The following is a 19,145-nucleotide window of genomic DNA, read 5'->3' on the forward strand; positions in this document are numbered from 1 at the left end:
GGACGATTTTCTGTGCCGCTCCAGACTTGATCGACAAAACCCTCCAGTGACTTCGATCTTCCAGCTGTTGAGAACAGATCGTGTCCATAAACTTATTTTATCACATATGTGCACGTTCAGGTAGTTCTGGTTCTCCTCTTCCTCACAGTGAAGTCTGTAAATGAGCCACAGCAACAAGGACACTACGTTTGGAAAGACATGTTGCTGTTTAAAGTCATTTGTGAAGAGCGGAGGCAGAAGTCTGAACACATCACTTGTGGTAGATAGATACTTGTTTTGGAAGCAGGTGACGGAGAGACCGCAGGATCCCTCAGAGCGAAGGAGGTGCTCGAGGTCCAGAGGAGTACTGGCTGGTACTTTTACTTTAACACTATAAGTACATCTGAGAGCCTGTACTTTCCTACGTTTACTTGAGTAAATAAGTTGAATCAGTTCTCTTTCTATACACAAGTATCTGTACTTAAACTACAGAAAGCACCTGTGCACTGATGTTGATGAGTAGACGTTTGTCCTCTGTGTCTTGAAGCCAGCTCACATCTAATCAGCTTGTTTAACTGATCACAAGCTGCTCAGTCAGCTGATAACCAACTTGTACTGACCCGATGTTCCTCAGTTAGTGGTGCTGACCGTGATTAACCACTGGGTGGCGATGTAGCAAAGGCAATCGGATCGAGACATTATTGACAGGATGTGACACAGCTGCTGGATGTGAATCAAAGATCTGGATGTAGTTTATCTCCAAAATCAGGAATATTGACAGAAACAACCTGAGTTTACCTTTCATTAAAATGTTTTATACATTTTCCCTCATCACTATTTTGATTTTGTGAAATATAATCTAACAGATGCTATTAAAGCAGCTTTGAGTTCATTTCCCTTTAGCTCCCCTGACGTCTCATTTCCCACACGAACCCTAAATAAGGTCAAGTTATTTGGTATAAACAGGCTCGTGTCCACACAGACTGCACACAACAACAAGCGCGTGTGTTTGTAGTCAACACGGAGAAAACACGCCGACCGCTGAGGTTAGTGAACTCGGGCCGGAGCGCAGCTTTGATCTGTGCGTGTGTGTTGTTGGTGTCTCTGAACAGAACGGTCCGATCTCTGCCTCACAATACCCACACAGGGACGTCCACACGCAGAGCAGTCATACATTAGCTCACCGAGGAGGCGGGAAAATTTATGCAACACATTTAACATTCATCCGAGGTGTGCATATATTAAAATACATTTGTGTGGAAGCATCTTTTAATGAAACCCTTGGTGTTTTGCCGTAACACCTGATTGAGTATCGTGGCTTTAATGTTCAGAATCAGCGTTTCCTTCCTGTCACAACGCCTCAGTACGGGAACATTTTTCAGCCGTTATCTGTCTTCTTCCTTCCACTCTTTGATTTCCCAGTTATCTGCGGCTGGACTTGTTAGACTGCGAGTGCGCGACAGAAAAAGAGAACAAATCAGCATTTTTTAAAGCAGGAAACTGCAGCCACAACTTAAAAATATCTGATTCTATATACAGTATTTGACCTAAATTGCTGCTTAGACGCAAAAAATGTCAAATATGTTTAAAGTCCCCCTGATAGTCTTTTAAAGGGATAGTTCAACATTTTAGAAAATACACTTATTGATCTTCTTGTCGAGTATTAGATGAGAAGATCGACACCACTCATGTGTCTTAGTGGTAATAATGCGATAACGAGTTAAAGCTTTGAGGCAATTAGCTTAGCATAAACACTGGAAGCAGGTGGAAACTGCTAGCCTCGTCTACCGGCATCCCCAAAGCTTCCTGATTAACGACACAAACATTGAAATGAATGCGACACATTTCCGCCTGAACACACTTTTATGGATCAGACTAGATATTTATGTCGGTCACGATGGTCACCGTGTCAGATTAAGCGATCGCAGGGGCTTGAAGTCTCGCCGTGCCGGGGACGAGCAACATTATCATCCTGTTGGAGTTTTGTTTTAGGCGACCTGATTAAAGCTCAATATTTACTCATCTCTTAGCTCTTAGTTTGCTCCTCAGAAATATATCTGACTCCTCAGATTGCAGGCGTACAACATATTTGCTAAACTGGAACAAATGTTGATCTACTTCCTGTTTGCCTGAGTAGAACGGATCAGGACAAACAGGAAAACAAAGCAATGCACACTTTCACGCCAACACACACACACACACACACAGACAGACACAGTCTCCCACAGACGTAAACATGTGTCGGCCGCTGTGTGTGACCTCGCCGTGACATGATGAATGACCAAATCAGACGCGTAATGAAACGCCGCACATTCGCCTGCTGCTGCTTCTCCATGTATGCATGTGTATGTGTGTGTGTGTGTGTGTGTGTGTGTGTGCCCAGGACCTCAATCAGAATCACAGGCGACCCGGTGTCTCGCTGGGCCTCCTAGGTTTGACAAGAGCAGATAATTACCAGTGACCCCCCACCTCGTAAAATCAACCAAGGAGTGGAAGTGAGAGCATGACGAGAGAGACCTTGAAGCTTCAGCTAAATTTAAGTTACCGTCTCTTCACACCTCCTTACTTCTCTTCCTCTGTGTTAGCCTTTAACCTCAACACACCTTCTTGACCTCCTTTAATTCCTCTTCCCTTCTCCGGTACCTCGGGGACTTCGGACATTATCATCATGATCAGTAAACCTGTCATCGGCCCGAGACTGTGAACGCTGGCTGCACGTGTTTGTGACACACACACACGACAGTATAACTCTCGATCAGTGAGGTTTATTGAGTCTTGAGGACATACAAATATAAAGTTTTATGTCTTTTAATCGACCAGTGGCACACACCCCAACATTTACAGCCTCAGCAAGTGTGTAAGGCCCGACCCACACACACAGATACAGCAGAGAAGGACAGGCGTGGCTAAAATGACCTGTTTACGTTGTAGACGTTACACACATGTCCTCTTGTAGTCACGCAAATATGAAGCGCTGTTTCTTAAAAGCAAAGGCAGAAGTAGCACAACGTTGATGCAACCCCACAAAGTTATTAATGCTGTTTTTACATAAAAATAAGTGCGTAAATGCTGTTTTTTTAAAACACAGTTTTGGTTCTGGGAAATGCGGCGGAAAGCAAAACGGAGGAGAGCAGAAAACGCATCTGCTCGCGTTTTATCAACATCCGGTTTCTCTTACGTTTACGTAACCGTTACGATAACGGCTTTAATCCGATAAAGCATATTTGGTTTACATGACCACTTGAATAATCTGGTGACTCCTTAAATCAGATAAAGATCGGTTTATTAGTGTGCATGTAAACGTGCTCAGTGCTCGTTATTGGATTGTAAGAAATCTGATAAACCTAGTTTTTTGCCCAATATTCAGTTTTATTTGGCGCATGAACACCGTTAATCCGGTTTCCTTCGTTATTTTACATCTGTGTAAAAATGTAAAAGAAACCGGATGATAATGTCCGAAGTCCCCGAGGTACCGGAGAAGGGAAGAGGAATTAAAGGAGGTCAAGAAGGTGTGTTGAGGTTAAAAGCTAACACAGAGGAGGAGAAGTAAGGAGGTGTGAAGAGACGGTAACTTAAATTTAGCTGAAGCTTCAAGGTCTCTCTCGTCATGCTCTCACTTCCACTCCTTGGTTTTCATGCTGACAACGCACAGAATAGAAACCCGTATACGTATTATAGCCTCTACAGAAACAATAGATTAACATGTGAAATGTTTGTCCAGGATACTTCAACACATCAACTCTCCTTCTTTTCCTATCCTGCGTGCTCGATATCCTCGACGTGCAGCACAGAATCATTAGCAGCTTTTAATAAATAGTCTTTTAGCCGTTTAAGTCAACAGTTTTCCACCAAAAACTACAAAAAGATGCTTCACAATTCTTCATAAATGCTCCTCGAGTTATTGAGCAGGAAACCTGGAGAGGTCTCTTGTCACGCAGCACCTCAGGAGCGTGGTAATGTAAGCATTTATGCATAAGATGAGTGAATTTGACACGCTCTCCACACTTTTTCCATTTCCTCCCGCTTTAGCCTTTAACCTGCTGATATGCTCTTGACCCCCTTTATATCCTTCCTCCCTTCCTCCGTGTCCCAGAGGACTTCCATCATTCTAGCATCAAAGACACGGAGACGTCTGTCCGGTGGAGGTTTTACTCAAGGGCATCCTACAATTCCTGCAAGACGCCGCCCGGGTTACTGAGCCAGAAACCCAGAGAGGTTTCTCTGTGTCACTGAGCACCACAGGAGCCTGCTTATATAAGCCTATATGACTGTTTCCAAGATATTCAATGAAAATCATCAAAATTAAAGGTTTTTTGTTTTTATGCTAACACTGGCAGCGGCTGTATTGTCTTATAAATACGTGATTTGAAAACAATAGATAGCCACGTATCACCACCCATAACTGCTTAACTGATATTGGATTAGGCTTGACTGAATTAAAGGGGACTGTTAAGGCCTGGCGGAGGTATGCACTCTACTGAGTCCCATTCTAGCTTAGTTACGAACCGGTAAATGCACACGAAGAGAGACAGCGTGTCTATTCAAAGTGCTTTTTTCCATCTGGTGATAATGTGTTTTGTTTTCTTGTGTAAACTGTGATCATTTAACAGTACGTTTTCAGTTTTGTCTATAATGTAACTGGAACAGTCGTGCTAATAAAGCTTATTTGAATTTGAAATGTGGGCGAGACAGAGGCGAGACAGCGTGGCCATGAGCCGTCAGGGTGTCAGGTGGATTTCAGACAGAATAAAACTGTAAAGTCTCCGTCAGCTGAGCCTCGGGGCAAAGTTTCCCAACAATAACAAACCAACCGACCACTGTGTCTCCTGTCACACACACACACACCAAAATATGCACGGACATGCACATGCGTTGTACATATACGCACGCACGCATGCACACACACACAGTCAGACACACACACATTTATGCACGCCCACGCATACAATCTTTGTCTCCTGAGAAATGGTATTAATACCTGGCAGGCTTTAAAATGTCAGCCGGTCTCAAACAAGGTGCACAAAGACCCAATTTATTTACGGATCTGACACTTCTCATGTCTTTCTGCTCTTGAGCTATTTTCGCTTTTCAAAGTGTGTCTTTAGAGCGAGGAGGAGGAGGAGGAGGAGGAGGAGGAGGGGACGGAGATGAAGATGTGGACAGACAGACTGACCGACTGCTGGGAAAGGTGTGTGGGCCAGCGGCTAAACAAGATCAGCCAGCGACGCCCCGGGGGAGCTGGTATTTTAACCCACACTTGGGGTAAAATGTCCCTCGGAGTGATTCTTTCCGTTCCTGACGCGTGGCTGCGATCAAAGAGTTGCATTCGGCGATAAAAATAACACAAATGTGGGCTAATCACAAATCTGCATTCAGCCCTGATGGCTGCTTTCTAATATGAGCTGATGGAGTTTATTTACTCTCCGCTCCATCTTCTCCCTTTGTCTCTTTGCTTCTCCCCTTCTTAGTATTCACCTCCACAGTCACACACACATTAGTCCAATCTCCAGAGCTGTTTACTCATTGAGTGATGATTGCCTGTTTAAACATCTGTCCACACCGGTGTACACAGCATCACACACACACACGCACACATGTGCCATGTCTGATTGTGTCCCAGACAGGCGGTAACATCAGTGTCTGGCTTTGACATCTAGAAACACCAGACACATTTACAGTTAGCCTGATAATAAAGTACTATAATACTGGAATTGTATTGTAGGTTTGTGTCCTACAAACATAAACTGCATGTCTTAATTTATTCTGAACCAAATGAGTTGGTTTATGCTGCCTTCAAATTGAACTTGTAATGTTGTTTGTCATAACTTCATTATGTGTTTGGAAGCGCGGGGATGAAGCCAAAGGAAAATCGTTGCCAGTGACACTTCCACAATTATATTCAGAGGCATTTCTGGAATTACATATAACCACAACAAAAAGAAAAGCCCTGACTAAAAACCAGACGACGACAACAAACAGAATTCAAAGCCGCACTAATCCATATTTTTATATCCACAATTGGTTAAATGACTGTCTGTAATGTAAAAGGGGTCGCTTGTAGTGACAATCCCATATTAAATTATGACCCGACTCTGAAGTTCCCCACAGCTGGAGCCTTTTAGTGCTTTTCTGTTTATTGTTTCCGGCCTGCGACGTCATTGTTTTGGGTGCATTGTAATCTCAAGCTGCCGCAGTCAGCTGTTTTCAGCGGAGAAGCCAAGATAAATCCACTATACGTCAAACAGCGGTCAAGGATAGCGATAAGCTAGTGAACATAGTGAAGCACCTGAAGCAAGAGAAAACAAGAACATTTTTCAAATGTTCAGTGTAATTCATCATCCTGTAACTCTGAGCCATCAGAAAATATCACTTTTTAACACCATGGACTTCGAAAACCAATCGCCAGAACAAATACGTTTCTGCATAACCTGTTTTAGTCGCCACGATCATGGATGGAGATGGTTCGACTTCCCATGAAAAATAACTGATTTTGCTGGTTTTGGTCGTCAAAAAAATTAAAATAAAACAAAATAAAACAGCTGAAAAATGTCTACAGGTCTCCTGATAAAACATCTGGTTTTATCGGCACAAAAATGGTGAGAAATTTCCCCAGGTATCCTTAAAAATATCCAGTGGTGTGACTCAAACCTGTGACCTTGGACGTATCTGTGGTTAGAAACGTTAGCTAACACTACACTGGGCTGTAGATGCCACATCATCGTGTTGTTCAGCTACAGTCTTCGTGTAAACACTCAGTCTGAAAGGATCATTAAGAACATTTCCCCAAAGGTCCAAATATTCTTTTTGGGTGAACAAATCAATTGTTTCCTGACGACCAGGCTTAGAAAATATAATCAATAAATTCACTCTGCCGTGCTAAAGAGCCGCCGTGGGACTGTTGTGTGAGTGTTTGTGAATGGGTAAATGAGCGCTTTGTAAATGCAGTCCGTTTACCATTTCATTCAGCTCTGAGGTTAAGACTCCCACTAATGTGAAGAGTTGTTCGTGCTGCCAGTCCCTCCGATAATCAACACCTGATTTGCAGCTCCTCTGTGTGAAATGACACAGAGCCAAAATAATTCACAGCCTTTACATTTAGCAACCCAGAGAGACCCTGATAATTTTCTCAGGAGCTGGTCGAGCAAATCAGAGCCAAAACCAGAGTAAACATTGGCTTCCACCCAACTCTGATCTGTAATTTGATGAGTGTGTAGTTGTTTATTGCTGGGTGAGTTAGCAGGCCATTGTTTGGTCACACAGCAGCCATAAGCACATCATAGGCTGATGTAGTGTGGACGGTTTGCTGATTTTTTTTATAGCATTGAGTCCCAAAGCAAACCCTACCGCCAGAAGAAATGTTGGCAAAGTACGTTTCTGCAAAGATATTTTGAAACTTTACATTTCTTTGGGTCCATTTTTCTGTTATGTTGTGACAAAGCTGTTCTTATGCTCTGGTTCCACTTGGTTAGGGTTAGAAAAGAGCATATTGTGGCTTAAAAGACTTGTTTTTGTTGCCACAATTGTCCCAAGGTCTCCTTAAAAATATCCAGTGGAAGGCTTAAACTTCTACAAACGACGTATTGTCTCAAAAATGACCTGACCATCATACAAACTAATAAAAACTGAGAGAGCAGCCTGGTCGCCACGATGAAATGTTGGGATTGTTCGTTTCGCACATTTAACACGTATCATACCAACATTTGTGCAACGTGTTTTATATCACATTCAGATTATGTGTATGTACATGAACAGTTTCCACATTTGAATCAGTTGCAGGACAGTCGTCATGAAAGATTTAGTTTTATTTTCAAAATAAACAGAAACTGTTGTTGCCCAATCAATATCAAGCCTCGAGCTGTATAGCCAACATTTGCTGATATGTCAGCCAACAAGTTAGCTGAAAGACACATTCAAGAACATTTCCTTTGTGGGTTTGGGAGTGACAGATGAAGTGGTGAACCAGACTGATGACAGCTGACAGGATGTTACAACTGGACTCAAAAGTCTACCCAAATTTCTCTTTATGAATAAAAATGACTTGATGATTTCCACTCAGACAAGCTCTCCACGCTGCTGAAACTGCTCTCATTAAGGCTTCAAGTGATCTCCTGGTGGCTGCTGATGCTGTTGAACATTCTGCTTTTCGACACAGATGACCTTAAAGTCCCAATCATCCATCTGAAAAAATGGGGTGGCACCACCGACTGTGACTTCTTGTGCTCCGATAATAACCAGAGTTAGTTTTGGGAATGCTGGCAACATCTCACGCTCTCTTTATCTGTTTCTGCATTTATCAACACATTGTTTTAAATTTGTATCCTTCCTTCAGGGCACATCATTTGTAAACATGATCGTTTGAAAGCGTGAAATTGTCTCTAATTGTTATGCAGACGACACAACTTTGTGTCTCACAGAAACCCAGCGATGCTGATAAGCTCTCCTGCGCTGTCACTTGTTGTTTGTCTTATATTAAAGGTTGGATGTCTCAGAACTTCATCCAGCTCAGTGACGATGAATCAAAGATTGTTTCGTTTGTCGGCTTTATCACTATTGTTACTATCAACTGCCACAGTGGTTAAGAGACTTGTCATATTTTAGCTTGGAGCTCTATTTCAAAAGTCAGCTCATGATTGTTCAGTCTTCTTTCAGCTGTAGATCGTCATTAAATTGAAAGGTTTCACTCTTCGGCTGCACTTCAGAGGGTTATCTATGATTTTATTTTACAAAAGGAGCCTGGTCTCGCTCCCTGCACGCCATATAATCGAGACCATTTCATCGTCACAAGGCTTTTATCTGAGTCATAGACGGATCTGCATCATTATCTGTCGTCACTGGCAGCCAGTTTTAGAGCTTCTGCATTTCAAGTTCGCATGAAGTCGATATCCATGCTTTAAGTGTTTTTATTACATACTGTATATAACATTAGCTTTATTTGTTGCTAAAGTAACTGTGAACTAATGGTATGCTAGTGCTAAGCAGCCCCCGAGAATGATGGAGGCCAGTTATAGTGCCAAGTTGATTTATGGAGTTTCTTGGTGGCCTTGAACCTCTAGCTCTTTTGCTAATCACTAACTGCTGCTAAATGTAGCTGACGTTAGCTAGTGAGCGCTACTATTTGCCGACTCAGTCCCACAGTACCAGGAGCCAAACCCGGAAAACTGCCGTCTGTCTTCTCGGAGGCGAGCTCCGTCGCGGGCGATGTGATGCACATTTAGCGCCAATCAATGCCACGTAACTACGCCCAAGAAAATAGTACTCCACTCAGCGTTTCATGTGTTTAGTTCTCTTGTTTTGATCTTTTTACTTGTTTCTTCTTTATTTTTGCCAGAGTCCTTTATTTCAGCGACGTGGTGTGATCACTGAATCACTTTGCCCCACTTCACTCAGTTTATAGTTGCAACTTTTTGTTGTAAAAATTGTGGTCTGCCGCTCCCACGCTCCAACTCAATTTGTAGTGTTATTTCTGTCTGTGAATCCACTGTTCAGTCAGGAAAGATTATTGATATGAGAGTACAGCACAGCAGCATAGTTCATGTTGGGCGTCTCGGCTCTGACCTCATCACTCCCTGCAGCGTGGACGTAAACCTACACAGAGAGAGATTGGGGAGTGATGATAGCAGACAGATTCCCCCAGAAGGCCAGAGTCAGAGTGTACAGGTGGATGCCGGGTGGAGGTGGGGCTGATTAAAAAGCTAAGAGGCAGCAGATACTTGCAGAGAGCAATGAAGCAGCTGCAGAGCAGAATGAGAACAGCGTGTTGGAGACTTTCCTTTCAAGAAAAAACAACGGCATCAGCTGATTGTTCAAATCTGTCTGAAATGGAGGGGATCTCCTTCGATTTTTCCGACACTTGACTTCCCACTTGGCAGGTGTTGTAGGAAGGAAGGAAGGAAGTGCAGAGTTGAGTGTGAAGTAGTTTGAATGAGCTCTTCTCTAGAGACAAAAAGAGAAACATCGCCCTGCATGCACAAGTCACGCAACAGGCCGAGATGGTGTTGCACCCAGAGTCATGTAGAGAGACGGCTACAGTTCATCCTCCCTCTACGACACTGAGTTTAACAAGGCATCAGCTAATTTGAGATTTAATGTTAATATTTTGATAACCCTACACAGTGGTTAACTTAATGTTTTAAGCTAATGTTAGCAAAATACCTGCAATTAATAATAATATCAGCCTATTCTTGCTAACATCCTGGGAACAGCTATAACTGGCATGAAATTATGAATTTCATCAACCTGAAAAGGACCTCGAGTGGACGTGTGGAAGTTGTTTTTCTTCCTAAATCAAAATCCTTTTTTCTTTATTTATTTTTTAGGTAGACCTGCAAAAAGAACAAGAGGAAGGATAAAATCATGCAGGACTAAAGTCTGCAGAGGACGAGCGAGTGAGACAGGAGGCAGATGACAATAAAGAGGGAAGTCTCGCACTAAGTTGAGTGAAATGTGGAAGCGTATTTCTTCTTCATCTGACCTGTTTCATCCATTTCCAGCTGCAAACTGAGCGAGAGTGACACGTGTCAGTCAGGGTCGATTGAGCATGCTCACCTCTGCATCTGAGTTGGGTTGCTGGGTAGCTTAGGTTAGCATTAACAGCTGGTTTGGCTCTGTCCAGTTTCATTAAATAACACTTTCTTTGGTTTAGAACAAAACCCAACATGTAAAAATGATCATCTGTGTTGGTCACAAACAGAAAATAGTCCAGCATAGAGCACTTTAGAGGTGCTAGTATGTCAAGAGCCAGAGCTGCTTCCACTCTTCATGCTGAACTAAGCTAACCAGCTGCTGGATGCACAGATATAAGAGTGTTATTAATTTCCCAAAAGGCACTTCTTTAAATAGAGCCACATATGCTCAAGTGTGCTCGGAGGCATGTTTCTGTAGAGAGTGAAGGATGTCACTTCTGAGCGTCGCAGCACAACTTGAGACGACTGCCTGAGCTGGCTCGCAGGCTTGGCTCTGTTAACCGAAAAGAGCTGTCGAAAAAACAAGTTGCACAACTAACCCTCAAAAATAGCTTGACCTCCGCTGCAGTGACAGAGTTGTCAACTCGGAGGACGACTCACCGAACACGCCAAGACCTCGAGGAACGATCTGTTGAGCGGCAACAGTGTGAATGAACGGACAAACCAAACATTAGAGCTCAAGACGGGCAGGGGAGGCTGAGGTGAGGGGTGTTCAGTTGGTTGTAATCTGCAACCTCACCATTAGATGCCACTAAATCCAACACACTGGACCTTTACATACATTGTTTGTACACATTCTCTGATTTAATGGCAAGATAATAACATTTTTCAGTGTCTTCTAGACCCTTTATAAATAAAACCGACACAGGTTTTTTAAACACAACACCCGCTAAAAATTGCGTATTGACCCCATTCCCACTTCCCGCAGGCAAGGCAGTGTTTCTTAAGGACACCTGGAGTCCAACCTGTCTTCCACGGGAAAGTCGTACCATCTCCATCCGTGATCGTGGCGACCAAGACAGGTATTTTAAGCCAAACGGTGATGCTCTCCGAACCCTAACCGAGTGGTTGTTGTGCCTAAACCTAACCAAAGCATAAAGACAGCAATTTAACAAACGTTAAGTTGCAACATAAAGAAGCTAACGGTTACTCTGGGGATCCGGTTGAGCTAGAACCTGTAAAGTGTTTTCGTTTTGTCGACAAACTAACTGTTTCATTTCTACACACACGTCAGCCTCAGATATTAATAGTTTGCACAGATGTTCCCGGCAGCACATACAGCAGATCTGTGACAATCAGCACACACACTTATTATTTCACAACAAATCCAAACCTCACTGACATATTTAACATAAATCCTCCTCGACAAAACTCAAAACTTGTGGAATTAATTATTTGCCGGGCTTCTCGTCAGTAAACATAATTTTGTTTCCACTGAGTTAATCTGTGGATCCGATCGGGGCTGCTGGCCGGAGAACATATGTTCTGTGCTGGCTGCTTTACAGCTGCTGAGATCCTTTTGTAACATCTGTCCCCTATTGTCTGCCTCCATTCATCACAGGTATCACTGTATCTACTACACACATCCCCTTACAGATATAGACGCCTCAGTCACGCGTCTCGCATCTCAAACACTCTATTTTAACACCCGTCTGTATTTATAGCGCTGTGTTAAAAGGCCTGTCACCTGACCGAGCTGCATAGTGAGGGAAAAAAAGAAGAAAAACAGCTTTTATCAGGAGCGATGCTAACCTGCGAACGACAGCGCTCTTTAAAAAACTATGAAACGCCTGTCCGACAATGTGAGTGAGAGAACGGGGAGGAGAGCAAAGCGAAATTGTTTGTCTGTCCGCCGCGAAATTACTGTCACAAGTAAGCCATGAAGAGAGAGGAGGAGGGGTGAAGCGAGAGGCAATCAGACATTTTCTCTCTCTCTGCACAGACACACACTTAGGCCCATGCATGTCAACACGATTCCAGTCAACATTACTTAAAACCCGTGTGTCCTCTCTGCAGAGCGAACAGGGGGTGAGCCTGACGGCCGACTGGGTTTTGTTCTTCTTCTCTCTCTCTGCTGCTTTTCGAGCGGATGATTGTCTTCAAAATGAAACACTTTGATCCGTGAATGAGTCGGGCAGCGCACAATACCCGCAGCAGACACATTTGTATGGGCGCAGCGCCGCCGAGTTCATCGTCACGTTTGCTTTGTGTCTTCAGGTTCGACTGGCTTGTGTGTTTACCCTGTCGATAATCAAGGTAAATGTGGAGCTCGCAGGCTGCTTGACTTTGCGTCTGCGGCGAAGGATTATTTTCTTTATTGATTCATAAATAAAAAAAAAGGCTGCAGATAAATGAAGTAAATGCAAATGGAGGCTGCTTCAAGGGGATGCTAAATATTTATGAACGTGCTAATAATTAGGCTAGTTTGAAGCTAATGCCAATCTTATCGTAAATATCCCTAAATATCTCCATTAAAGGAACAGTTCACCAAAAATTATATTTCAGTCACTATCTCCCTGAAAGTGAATGTCTCGCAGTTTCTCGTACTTGAGTCCAAGTTATTAACGACCTCTGCTGCAATTAGTTATTACTGCTGTCTCCCCCCTCCTCCCTCTCTCTCCTCTCTCTCTCCCTCCCTCACCCCTCTCTCTCTCTCTCGCCCACCATTGACTCTGGTCCTGCTCGATGTTTCTTCCTGTTAAAAGCAGATTTTTCTCCCCACTGTCTTATTAGCATGTTCATAAATATTAAGTCTCTCCTGGAAAAGGCCCACATCTGCATATATTTCATTTATTTTCAGTCTTTTAAACAGAGCGGAGCCGATTTTTCCGCATGCATTTTCATTTTTGGGTGAACTTCTCCTTTAATATCAGTCAAACAGAGTCAAAAATTCTGCATTTGTGTCTGACTTGCAGAGTTTCTGCAGCGGCCCTGATGTGTTGTAATATTGATAATTATTCATTTCATGTGTTTCATACAGTTTGCATCATCAAACCCAAAAATATTACAATCATGATATACAATGAAGAAAAACAACTTAAACAATAATTAATTATCAAAATTCTTGCTGTTGATTTTCTATTAATCGATATAAATGAGTTTTTTCAGCTTCATTCCTACATTTCCCACAATGCAAACTGACAGCATCGTTCATTAATGCATCATTAGATGGCGTCGACTCATCTCAAGGTCAACACACACACACACAGTGTGTGCTCGCTTGCCATCACTAATATCTGTGTGATGCGTACGATGGTTGACCAAACACCGACGATACGAACAGTCCTGTGGCAGAACTTTGTCTCCTGTCGTGTCCTCCTCCTCCCGCTAAACTTCCAAAGCGTCTTTGAAATATCATGACTCAGGTTTGTGACGCAGGCTTGAACTCTGGAAGGCAAAGCTGAGATAAATCTTATTTCCTGACAGTTTGATTCGACAGGCTGAGCAGCACCGGCCGCCGTCGCCAGCATAAAAATGTTTCTAATCTCTGCAAATGTCGAGCATCGTGTGCAACATTTTCTGCAATCTGACTTTCTTCAATCAGGAGGTGAGGGGGCGGTGAGGTGACACCTGTAGGCAAGATGGCTGCCGAGCGAGAGACCACCGTTTCTGCTTCCTGTTTCGACTGTTAATTATAGCGACCGTGTGAGATATTTTCCAAACTCTATATGATGTTTTATTTTGCCTGAAGCTAAAGAGAAGTAAAGTCCAACATCGTCGTCGTATGCAGGAACAACATTTATTCTGACGATGTGGAATAACTTGTTCACCTCCTGTTTCCTGTCAATACTCACAAGGTGGATTTAATGTTCGCTTGCTTGTTATTGACCCTCGTTCACACTGATAAACAAAGCACAGAGCCCTGAGTGTGAAAACAATCCTATTAGCAGGATTCAGTCTGGAACAGCTCATGTTTAAAGGGAAAGAAAATGAACCAGCAGAGCACTACAGTGAGGTGATTTAAGGGAAAGGAAGGCAGGATACGTGACAGGATGAAGGTGAATAATACCGAGAAAACGGGAGCAAAAGTGGGCTGGGAGAAGGAGAGGAGGAGGAGGAGGAGGAGGAGGAAGAGGAGGTGGTGCTGGAAGTGAGCGAGAGGGAGGAGAGGAAGGGAGGCAGGCTAAATCCTCACACCATTATTATCAGGACTCACATGCAGCCCCTCCTGTGATGGAGTGAGAGGAGATAGAAAGAGATAAAGAAAAGATGGAGTTAAAGAGGAAATGGAAAGCGGGATTAACTGGTGTGACAGCACCGGCAGATGAACGGTGAGGGAGAGAGAGGGAGAGAGAGAGAGAGGGAGGGAGAGAAACTCCGGTGGGGGAGAAGAGAGAGCGAGAGAAAACAAATCAGTGCAACAGGATGAGGACCTGCTAGTGCACAGCCGGCCCGACCCCGCGGACCTGCCATCTGTCCCGCTGTTCTCCCCGCGTCCTGGCGCCGCCACCATCAGAGCAACATCTGGATCACCTCGACATCCATATGGGAAAGACTCTTGTCCTCCTCTCATCCTTTTTTATTTTTGTGATCACACACAGGAGCTGAGGAGGCATCACATCACACCACATCACCAGAGGGGGGGGACCCCTCCTCCAGGAGTACCATCGCGATCTGATTAACTGGAAAAACTTTTTTATACTCCAAAAAAAAAAAAAAGATGCAGAGGCGCGCACGGGGAGCCTTTCCTCATCTGCCTGTGAGATCTTTCTGAGAAAAAAAAAAACTTCCCCCCAATGGATCTGTTGTGCCTCTTGGCCCCGACTAGGGAGAGGAGGGAAAGGGAGACAGAGGAGGTGGAGAGGGGGAGAAAAGAGGAGACGGCGGGGAAGCGTCACTGCCGCCGCCGCCGCCGCTGCTGCTGAAGTGTCACCGGCTCCCCTCCGCTGAAGAGGCATTTTTATCACTCTTCCTCCTCCTCCTCCTCCTCCTCCTCCTCCTCCTCTCCTCATCCGACCAGCGGGGAGCCTGAGGGATACAGACAGAGAGCTAAACACAGTGGGTCCATGCACACTACATGCACACAAACAGACACACAACACAAGGCTGGCTGCGCGTCTCGGGGGCTCCCGCACCTCTCCTCTTCTGTCACCTCCTTCTCCCTCCTTCTCCCTCCTTCTCCCTCTCCTCTCCTCTCCCCTCATCTTCATGTCCTGTCCTCACCTCCATGACCACCTGTAAAATCTCACTGTGAGAGACAGACACACGAGAGAGAGAGAGAGAGAGAGAGAGAGAGAGAGAGAGGGTGAAGACAGCGAGGAGTTTTTTTTGGGGGGGGAGATCACATACGCTCGCTGTCACGTTGTGAAGTCCTCCAGGGGAGCGCGCGCACATCCCCGAAAAGCTGCCAAAACAGAGTCACTGATAAACTCGCGAGCTCTCACCGCACAGATCAGTCGGTCTAAATGCGCACTCCTACAGGTGCCGAGAGGGGAGAGAGAGGCAGGTGAGCACCGGGTGAGAGAAAAACAGGAAAGAGAGACATTTTTTTTTTTTTTTTTTTTTTTAATTTGGAGGGAAGCAGCCGGAGAGGGACGATGGAGCAGCGGGAGTTCAAGTTGGATGACGGCAGGACGCGCAGGTAAGTCTGTCACACACACACACACACACACACACACACACACACACTCCTGATTGTGACACTAATCTGTCATTTCTTTATGTATATAAGTGATGAGGGGGTGCAGACAGATATGGAGCAATAGATAGAGACTGGTATGAGAAGCTCAGTGTGTGTGCGTGTGTGTGTGTGTGTGCGTGTGTGTGTGTGTGCGTGAGCGTGAGTGAAGACGCACAGTATGAGACCCGTCATACTTTCATAAGTGACGAGTTTCCTCGAGAGAAAGCTCCCAGAAAACAGAGCAGCCTGTCGTTACTATCACAGGAAGTAACTGTCAGAGCATTTGTCAGTGTGAGGTTTGTGTGTGTGTGTGTGTGTGTGTGTGTGTGTGTGTGTGTGTGTGTGTGTGTGTGTGTGCAGTCCCTCCACACCTGCACTCAATATGACTCATGTACTCTCACTCACAGGTTAGGATGCTGCAGCTGCAGTGTTTTACTGTCCTATCAGTTACCTGGCTGATGCTCATTGATCTGTCCCAGCAGAAGCCGCTCGTCTGTTTCTCTCCATTAGTGGCACCAGCTTTCTGCTCCGGTCCACACGTATCACGTCGCAGCATCGTGCACAGTTTACCTTTAGAGAGGTGGAGTTCACAGTGATGTAGCCCGGTGGTTCCCAACCTGGGGTTCAGGGGGCCTTCGAGGGCCCACAGACTGAATCTGAAGGGGCACGAGAAGATTAAAGGGACAATAATAGTAGAGAAACACACTTTTACCGGCCTGGTGATTTGTTAGCAGTTGGCACACCAGTGATACGTTCACTTTGTCACACGTGTATGACCTGATTTTCACGTTGGGAGGAGGGGACGGTGGTGGAGTTACAGCCGAGCCAGCAACCGTTCAGTTTGAGACTGATTTCAACATGTGTAAGAGTGACAGACCTTTGGACGTCTTCAGCCGTGTGTGTGGCAACCGAAGCAGGAATTAAAGGACAACACACGATGTTTCTGAACCCTGACTGAGTTGGTTTTTGTGCCTTTACCTAACTAGAGCATAAACACGTGTCAGCAGTGTTGGGGGTTTTAAGTGCGTCCATTAGCCCACTCAGACACAGCGTTATAATACTCAGATTACTTTTTTGTTGGATCAAGTAACATGTTATCTAGTTCCATTTTCAATTAAGTAATCCATTACTGTAAGAAGTTCACTGTGTAACTCAGCTAACGAGATGGCAGAGCGGACAGGACGCAGCCTTTATGTCGTCCACTTCTGTATTTTGTGAGCGTTGACCTATTTAACTGTCAGTCGCAGCAACACTCGCAAGGAATTGCAAAGGCGGTTTTCACTTTTTTGAGTTTTCAGCAGGTGACGCTGAAACGTAACTAGTTACTTGTAAATGTCAGTTATCTTGTGATGTAACGAGTTACTTTCTGAAGCTGAAGAAACGTGAAGCTGCAACATAAAGAAATGTAAAGTTTCAACACATCTGTGGTTTTTCAGAAACGTACATCGCCAACATTTATTCTGACGAGTGGGTTTTCTTTGACCTGTTCAGGCTGTGAACGTCCTCTCTGAGGATTTATTATACAAATACGTTGCAAAATCAATCACTACAGTTTCTCTCAGCTGCAAAGTTCAGAGTTAGAAAAGGTCCTGGGATTTATAGAAGGGCACTACAGATGATTAAAGGGATAATAGAAGGAAAAAAACACGTGTACTGTAATCTAATTACATCCTTTTTCTGTAACTTTACTAGATAACAGTTACCTTTTTTGTTTCCTAATAAACCCCGTACATGTATTCTGTTACTCCTCAGGGCTCATGAAAGGGACAGAAGAAGAAAAAAACACTGATCGTGCACAAAACTATATTTATTTTTTCAGATTTTTGTCAAATTCTTGCATTTTTGTGAAATACCAGCTACTTACACCTTTAAAGGCGTCCACATAACCCTCTCTGAGACTGCAAGATGGATTTATTTTAGTTTTAGTATTTTTGTGATTGTTTTTGGGGGAAGTATCGGATACTTTCCGAACCCTCCAGTTTACATGTATCAGGTTGTTTCAGAGCTGAGCTTCTCAACATGGAGCTCTAATCTTTCTTAGCTTTTACTGTCACCAGCTCTGAAACGCTGCCCGAGGCTACAAACTGCTCGTTTTAATACACAGTGATGTGTTACAATATCGTAGTTATTGAGACCAAGTAATTATTTAGTTATCTCTCTCAACCCACCCGGTCGAGGCAGATGGCCGCCCACCATTGAGTCCGGTCCTGCTCGAGGTTTCTGTCTGTTAAAAAGCAGCTTTGTGTGCTCGCTCATTGGGAACATGTTGGGTCTCTAAATAAATTAATCAAGATGGCAGGGCGATTGATTTTAAAAGAAAAAAACAAACATATTTCTCCCACAAAATGTATCTATTCTTCTTTTTTTGTATATTATTTTTTCCTTTTTTGTGAATATTGGACAGAAACTACATCCCACACCTGCGATAACGGGTTGAAAGTAGACATTGATCTGTGTTCACGATTCACAAACCAACAAGGGTGAGAACCACCGACACAGACAATGAATAATATGTGTGTGATCGTGTGAATGCATGCACCACTTCATGTAGCAGCACGTTCATCCTCGTGTGCTTTAAGCAGGTGTGGCGGCAGCTTCGGTGTCAGAGACTCTGATTGCTTTACGTTGGGATTGGCAGGGGGGCCGAGCCGATCTCCAAATGCCCCCCGTCAACGTCGCTCATGTCGGCTGATACGTCCGGCCTGCAACGATTTCCTGCAAAGCTGTCAAGTCTTTACGTGCGAGAGCAGGAACCCGCGGAGAGACGGAGCTGCGGCGTTAGCTGTTTAAAACCCTAATTATGATAAATTTATGTTGCAGATGTGGTGTGATATGTTTCATAATAAGCTCTGGGGTTAAGCATGACACACTCATTTATTCATATTGTGGGTTTAATTTGTATGTTTATTAGCTGTGTGTGTGTGATAACATGAGTATGGACACACATCAGCTCGTCTTCCACATTTCATCCGTGAGGAGAATAGGTGGATTGATGAAGGGTGGAGCGCTGATGGAGCGGCTGCTGCTGGTTCAGCCTCTGTGGTATGTTACTGTCGTGTCCATACGTTACCGTCAATGGGACT

General features: G+C 44.2%; 1 protein-coding gene across 1 annotated transcript in view; it reads left to right on the top strand.

Moving 5' to 3' along the window:
- The first annotated feature begins 15,960 nt into the window (after nucleotides 1-15,960).
- LOC311250415 (glutamate receptor ionotropic, NMDA 2C-like) overlaps nucleotides 15,961-19,145 on the top strand; it is a 48,053-nt gene continuing 44,868 nt past the window's right edge. The window contains exon 1 of the mRNA XM_084342085.1: nucleotides 15,961-16,023. The gene's annotated coding sequence lies outside the window, so the exon portion shown is untranslated. The remainder of the gene's footprint in view (nucleotides 16,024-19,145) is intronic.

This window comes from Pagrus pagrus (assembly GCF_965226575.1).
Source record: "Pagrus pagrus genome assembly, chromosome: 21".
Lineage (NCBI taxonomy): Eukaryota > Metazoa > Chordata > Actinopteri > Spariformes > Sparidae > Pagrus > Pagrus pagrus.